Source organism: Ahaetulla prasina, chromosome 4, assembly GCF_028640845.1.
Source record: "Ahaetulla prasina isolate Xishuangbanna chromosome 4, ASM2864084v1, whole genome shotgun sequence".
Taxonomy (NCBI): domain Eukaryota; kingdom Metazoa; phylum Chordata; class Lepidosauria; order Squamata; family Colubridae; genus Ahaetulla; species Ahaetulla prasina.
In genome coordinates this window covers 94718089-94726103 of record NC_080542.1, presented here as the reverse complement: position 1 = coordinate 94726103, position 8015 = coordinate 94718089, and positions in this window count along the sequence as shown.

The window sequence follows — 8015 nt, the reverse complement described above, 5'->3', positions numbered from 1 at the left end:
ATGATTTGCAACACAATACAACTGAAACTCACCACATGGCAAGGCTCAAGCAAGCTTGAGAGACAGCCAGCAAGGCTAGCTAAGACCCCCACCCCCTGGGAGTCTGACAACCAATCAGGATACTCTTCCTGTGCCCCAGAAAGGTCAAAGCTCAGAAAAATCATAAAACCAGGGAGCACACAGGATCTCGGGCCCCTTTTCTGTTCAGGAACTCAAGCCATGTGATCCTGACCACCATTAAACCATCTTTCCAAGCAGCCTCCATGTTTCCAGTGTCTTTGTCCCCACTTGGAACTGAACCCAGATGGATATTTCTTCCAACACATATGCACCAAGACAAATTCCTTGTGTGTCCAATCATACTTGGCCAATAAAAAATTTCTCTTCTCTTCTCTTCTCTTCTCTTCTCTTCTCTTCTCTTCTCTTCTCTTCTCTTCTCTTCTCTTCTCTTCTCTTCTCTTCTCTTCTCTTCTCTTCTATTCTGTTCTGTTCTGTTCTGTTCTGTTCTCTATTTTTTCTTTTCTTCTCTTCTCTTCTCTTCTCTTCTCTTCTCTTCTCTTCTCTTCTCTTCTCTTCTCTTCTCTTCTCTTCTCTTCTCTTCTCTTCTCTTCTCTTCTCTTCTCTTCTCTTCTCTTCTCTTCTCTTTTCTTCTCTTCTCTTCTCTTCTCTTCTCTTCTCTTCTCTTCTCTTCTCTTCTCTTCTCTTCTCTTCTCTTCTCTTCTCTTCTCTTCTCTTCTCTTCTCTTCTCTTCTCTTCTCTTCTCTTCTCTTCTCTTCTCTTCTCTTCTCTTCTCTTCTCTTCTCTTCTCTTCTCTTCTCTTCTCTTCTCTTCTCTTCTCTTCCCTTCTCTTCTCTTCTCTTCTCTTCTCTTCTATCTTCTCTTCTCTTCTCTTCTCTTCTCTTCTCTTCTCTTCTCTTCTCTTCTCTTCTCTTCTCTTCTCTTCTCTTCTCTTCTCTTCTCTTCTCTTCTCTTCTCTTCTCTTCTCTTCTCTTCTCTTCTCTTCTCTTCTCTTCTCTTCTCTTCTCTTCTCTTCTCTTCTCTTCTCTTCTCTTCTCTTCTCTTCTCTTCTCTTCTCTTCTCTTCTCTTCTCTTCTCTTCTCTTCTCTTCTCTTCTCTTCTCTTCTCTTCTCTTCTCTTCTCTTCTCTTCTCTTCTCTTCTCTTCTCTTCTCTTCTCTTCTCTTCTCTTCTCTTCTCTTCTCTTCTCTTCTCTTCTCTTCTCTTCTCTTCTCTTCTCTTCTCTTCTCTTCTCTTCTCTTCTCTTCTCTTCTCTTCTCTTCTCTTCTCTTCTCTTCTCTTCTCTTCTCTTCTCTTCTCTTCTCTTCTCTTCTCTTCTCTTCTCTTCTCTTCTCTTCTCTTCTCTTCTCTTCTCTTCTCTTCTCTTCTCTTCTCTTCTCTTCTCTTCTCTTCTCTTCTTCTTTCTTCCTACTTAGAATTGAACCCAGATGGGCATTTCCTGATGTACATTTCTTCCAACAGGAATAAGAAATTTATTTTTTGAGCATCATTTTCTAAATGCTTGTTAAGGCACTAAAAAGGTTTATTTGAGAGAAGATAGGCCTTTGCCAATAATATAAATCTTCATAAAGCATATAAGGCAAGAGTGCTTAATTAGTTATTTTTACTTAAAAGTGCTGTTATGAAGTATTGTGCAAAAGCATCACACTAATATTCCACAGCAGACTTGATAATGGAAAATGTTACAGACATCATTACACACAGACACAGTTTGATTTTAGCATCGCATATCATATGACCCCACATAGATTACCATGTATGGCCTGCAAAGAATCCAGACAGCTGCTAGATAGTTATCCAGATGTTGCAGCCCTGGTGTAGTTTTTGTTAATTGTGTAAGTAGACAGTCCGCTAAACCATTTAAGAGTTCCATGTTTAGATTTATCATATAATTACGTTAATAACATGGAACCAGTTTTCTAACTTTTGTGATATCCCTTTGTCCTATTAGTCCTTAGTTTAAATTCTTATCCCTAGATAACAAAACAAATACTTTTAACTAAACTGTAATTATGCCATGTTATGGTGGAGAAATTGATATATATTGTGGGAAGTTCCACCCCAGAGAACAAAATATTTTGGGGAATATTAAAAGAGGCAGAATATTATATTTCCCCAAAAGAGAAATGGAGAAAAATCTTAACAAAGCCAGAAAGCAGCCCCAATCTTCCTGCCATAGCTTCAAGCAGAACCCTTAAGTCTTAGAAATTGATATTTTGTACCTATTAAGAAAGAATGGGCCAATCTATTCATAAACAAAATGCCTTCAGCCACAACTCCCACAGAAGGCTGGAGCTGATGGGATTAAGAATTTACATTCCCCACCCAAATTCTAAAGACAGGACATGACCTTTAGGACATAATAGGATTTACCACCTTTAGAATAGTAAAAAACATAAGTTTCCCTACATTGCATAACCTCCTGGAGCATCTCAATCACCAAACCCCAGAACCCTATAAAAATCCATCCACTCACTCAGCCATTTTGTCAGCCACCCCAGAAACATGCTGCTGTCACTGAAGTTTCTGGAAACCAAATAAACAAGACCTTATTTCCTTGTAGTCAGCCTCTATTTTATTCTCAGTGTTTTTCACCTGGCTTGGAACCAGACTTGATTTTTCTTCCAACAATTTAATTATAACTCACAAGACCACTCCAAACACCCTCTACCCAAAAAATTCCAGGTTAAAAGACATTTGTAGAAGGAGGTACCTGATTAGCTCATGACAATTTCACTCTGGCTCTGTTTCATGAGTTACAATAACAAATGGAAGTGTTGCAAGGAAGGAAAAACAAGCAATAGATCCACAGTCAAAGTAGCATGGGTTAATCCTGGGTGTATTTTATACTGGAATCAGAAGAGCTGGTTGATGAAAAATCTAGAAGTGTTGATAAATCAAAAATGCTTGTTTAGGGCACAAAATTAATTAGAATTATTTTTGTCCTGCTAACATTAAAAACCCTAACCTATATGACAAGGAATGCTATTTGATTAGATGTATTTTAAAATGGGAGAGACTAGCAAGATGTTCTGATGATGAATTTACAAGCAGGAATAGGTAATAGCAGGAGCTAATCTGCAGTGGTTTAAGCCTCCCTCCATTTTTAATTTTCCAGTCCTGTTACAGTATTATTCAGAAACATTATACAAAAATTAAAAGATGGGTAGCTTACAACTCTTTGCAAATAGATGGGTAGCTTACAACTCTTTGCAAATAGAAAGAAAGTGAATGTAAACAAAGAGAAAAATGATCAGGTACTGAAAGGTCCAAGAGTCTTAGGATGCCAAATATATCCTAGCACACTCCAGGGCAATAATATTCAGGAATGATTTACTCTGAAAAATAACACAGTCAGATTTACTCTGAAAACTAACATTCAGCTTTAAAATCTGCTTCATTATTTATTTGAAACTCCAAGAATAAGAATGTTCATCAAATCTGAATTCATAGAGCAAAAAATTTTTTTTTAAAAAAATTTGCTGTAATCTGAATTGAAATTCTGCTTCATCTACTCTGTACTGACTGGTTGTCTCTCTTTTTCCTCAAGACCTTTCAAAATTCTAACTGAAGACAGAAAGATGTGGAGATCTGCCCTAATTGATTTTTAAGATGTTTCAAGAAAGGAGAATATTTGTAGCTCAGGATTGAAGTGAGGGGATCCTTGGTGCTCTCTGAGTTTGGTTGTTTTCTTGCAGATGTTTTATTACCCAAACTAGGTAATATCATCAGTGCTAATAAAGAGTGGGGTTTGTTCTCAATTCCTATTCTAGTGTCTTGTCCTGGGGTGCTCTTAGAGAATTTTTGGTTGGGATACTTACTGTTGGCTTGTTTAACAATTCCCTGATTGGGGTATTGTTTACTTGATTGTTGGTCTGATGTTAATCTATGCTCATCTAGATGCTGATTGCTGTTGGGGAGTTATTTTGTTCTCTTTTTGGCTTGTTGATTGTCTCTTTTGCCCAGTATATAGATATTGTTTATGTCTATATGCCTGTTTATGGCTAATTTGTCAGAATGCCATGCTTCTAAAATTTCCTGACATTTTTGGACTTTTGGACCAAGAAGCCTGGAACCAAAACATTTCTCCATCAGCAATCATTTATAAAGCAGCTTGAGAGGGATCTTCATGCAAAACTTCTTTGACACAAATCTAGCACACCCATAGTGTATCATTGAACCACACTTCATAGAAACATTGTAGCATGAAAATTTTATTTGGAGGGCAGCCAAGATGATACATCACAAGCCTTTACATGTTGCAACAGCAATACTGTTTTTGTCAAAGTGCAAAAAAAAAAAAACACCTCTTGGTAATAGTTACAAATATTTCAGTATTGCTCAACAAAATATTTCAGACAAGAAAAAAGCAGTAATGGTTACTTAACTTCCAGTCACAATGGAAATGTCAGTGTCTCACTAAAGGCAGAGATGAAAAAGGAAATTGAGTTAGCTAAAGTTAGCCTAAAAAAAATTCTAATTTCAAAGACATTTAGTAATTTCAAAGACAATTAAGTGCAGTTAACTGGATCCTATCCATATTGTTAAACCCAAATTCACTCACCACTCTAATGGTTTGGATTCATCTGTTGTGAGAACTAATTTGTTATGGTTTATATAGCATGTTTGGCTTAATATTACATTTGAGATCAGCCAGTTATGGCTAAGCAAAAAAAAACCCCATGGATTTTATTTATATATTTTTCATAGCATATTTTAATAATGTTCATCAATATTAACAATACAATACTGTAGTACATTTTTATTCTCTGTGAATTTGAATTCTTAGAACTTCATCAATATATGTTTTGAATTCAGCAAACAAATATAGTACTATATCAAATTAGAATCACAGAGAATGGACTAGATTATTATTTATTCATTTATTAGAATTTGTCAAACAAAAACGAGAAGAAGAATAAAAGAATAAAAATGCAATGACAGGGACAATAGGCACATTCATGCACTTATGCAAGCCCCCTTTGCTTTATGTAATTATATGCTTAATATATTAACATTCAGGAAATCCATTAAGACATTGCTATTCTACACAGCCTTTGAAAGAGAAATGCAAGATGAGTGGAGACAATCATTAGGTGGGGATTAATTTATGTAGATGGATTTGTGTATTGATCATTTTTCTATTTTATGGTTTTAGTGTATGTTTTATGAAATGAAAGCCTCATAGTATCATTGGATGACACAACATGCTAATAAAGTAAACAATGAATACCAAACCTAAACCCAGATATCTTCCTTAATGAATATAGAGTAAGGTTGCCAGAAGTAGAATGAGAAATCATACTTTGGTAGAGCATCTCAGGTTTTAATAGAACAAATCAGGAAATTCAAGATTTGAATTCAGGATCCACCTTAGAGAGGAGAGAATAGAATAGAATAGAATAGAATAGAATAGAATAGAATAGAATAGAATAGAATAGAATAGCATTCTTTATTGGTCAACTGTGATTCCAGAAACAAGGAATTTGTTTCTGATGCATATGCTCTCAATGTACATAAAAAGACAAGATACCTTCGTCAAAAATCATAAGGTACAACACTTAATGATAGTCATAGGGTACAAATAAGAATCCGGAAACAATATTAATAGAAATCATAAGGATACAAGTAGCAAAGTTACAGTCATGTAGTCATAAGTGAGAGAAGATGGGTGATAGGAACAATGAGAAGACTAATAGTACTAGTAATGCAGAATTGGTGAATAGTTTGACAGTGTTGAGTTAATAAAGGATGGAGTCTCTCAATCCATGCCTAAGCAAATTAGAGCATTGCATAGTCTTGTGCATATATATCTAAAATAAAGTATGAGTATATTTAGTGAATCTTTCATCTCAAGGGTGTAAGAATAAGACTACGCCTTTCATGTTTCAAAGACAAAGTTTTAAGAGTCACCTTCATAACCACCATAAAAAAGCATTAAGAGTTGTAAATTTAATTTTGTGCAGTTTTTTTCCTAGAAACATTGTCTTGCTAATTACAGCTTATAAAACTTATGCTAGTTTTATAACACTTATGCAAAGCTGACTGAGGAACTCTGGGAGTTGAAGTCCACAAGTCTTAAAAGAGCCAAGTTTGCAGACCTTGTGCTAGACCTATCTTACAGTATTGTTCAGCTGTTTGGAATCTCCACCATATATCATCAGTACAATTGAAGTATTTCATGAGAAACATCTTGCACTCTATTGTACATAATAGAATTCCCTATGCTACTAGACTCAAAATTCTCAATTTGGATAACTTAGAAGTACATGGCTTGCAGTTAGACTTAATTATTGCATTCAAAATTATATGTAGTAATGTTTTACCTGTAAATGACTTTTTTTGTTTAATCGCAATAATATGTGCACTAATAACTGCTTTAAACTCAATGTAAATTGTTCTAAACTGTAAAAAATATGATTTCCCTAATAGTTGTCAAAGTCCGGAATGCTCTACCTGATTCAGTTGTTTCAGCTACAAATTTTCTCAGTTTCAGTCACAAATTGACTTCCATCATACTTAAGTGGTCAGTAGAGGGAGCTTGCATAAGTGCACTAATGTGCCTATCCTCCCTGTCATTGTATTTTTATTCTTTTATTCTTGTTCTCATGTTTGTTTGGCAAATTTTAATAAATAAATAAAATAAATAACTTCCCTGGCAGCTGCTGCATTCAGACATTCAGCAACTTGGGATATAAAACATTAGCTGATCAACCACCCATTCATTTTCCTTTTGTTACCAGAAAAGAAAATAGCAAATCATCCAGAATTCTGTGGGAGTTGCAATTCCATGTAATGAAGAGCATATGGGAAAAAAGAATGAGAAGCAAAATTTCTATTGTCTAGACAAGAAATAAAATAGATCATTCTAGTGTGGCAACTGGTTTAAACATTGTTATTAAATGGAGAATTATAGTTAGTCCATGTCAATTATCACTCATTCTAGCAAATAACTGAGTATTATAATTATCTTAATAGTGCAAAAACAACAACAAATACATATACTCAAATAAGCATCAGTGACTCAAGACACTACTCAACTTTAAGCTATCCCAAAAAGCATCAAGAACTTTTTCAAGATAAATTATTATATTTGTAGAGTTGTAGCGGGTAATACCAAGTATGTCTTACTTCATATCATATTTTTTGTCACTTCAGTCAAAGTAGCCCTTAATAGAGTGACCTTTTGAACTGACTTTTAGCTGCTTTTAGGAAGCATTGCCACTGAAGATAGAGGATATGATATGAAGATAGAGGACATTTTTAAAAACCCAATATTTTATTTTGCTTAGGACTCCTATGAATTCTTCACTTGATTAATCTTACAATTATGTATGTTTAATCAGCACATCATGATTACATAAAAAGTTGAAAAAGTTCTTAATGCTTTTTTGGATAGCTTAAAGTTGAGTAGTGTCTTGAGTCACTGATGCTTATTTGAGTACACTGTATTTGTTGTTTTTGCACTATTAAGATAATTATAATACTCAGTTATTTGCTAGAATGAGTGATAATTGACATGGACCAACTCTAACTCTTCTCCATTTAGAGAAATTTTGCTTCTCATTCTTTTTTCCCATATGCTCTTCATTATATCATTACTCAGCATGATATGTGAATCCAGTTTTGGATTGTAGATATCTTTTCACTTGCGCAGGGCTGGCTTAAGTTTTATCGATTTTAAATTTCTTATTACTAATTTTAAATGGGGTTTTAGTTTTTTATATATTTTAAAGTTTTTAGGCCAATTATAATAAGTTTTTTAACTTGCATTTTAAATTGTATATTGTATTGTCTGTTTTTTACTTTTGCCTGTACACCACCCTGAGTCCTTCGGGAGAAGGGCGGTATAAAAATCAAATAAATAAAAAAAATAAATAAATAATACAATCTATATTCATCTAATAGATCTTAAAAAAAGAATTTCTCCTGCCCTAAAATGATTCTGAATCATAAATAAACAAGGAAACAAGCCAACATAATCACAAAATAAGTGAAA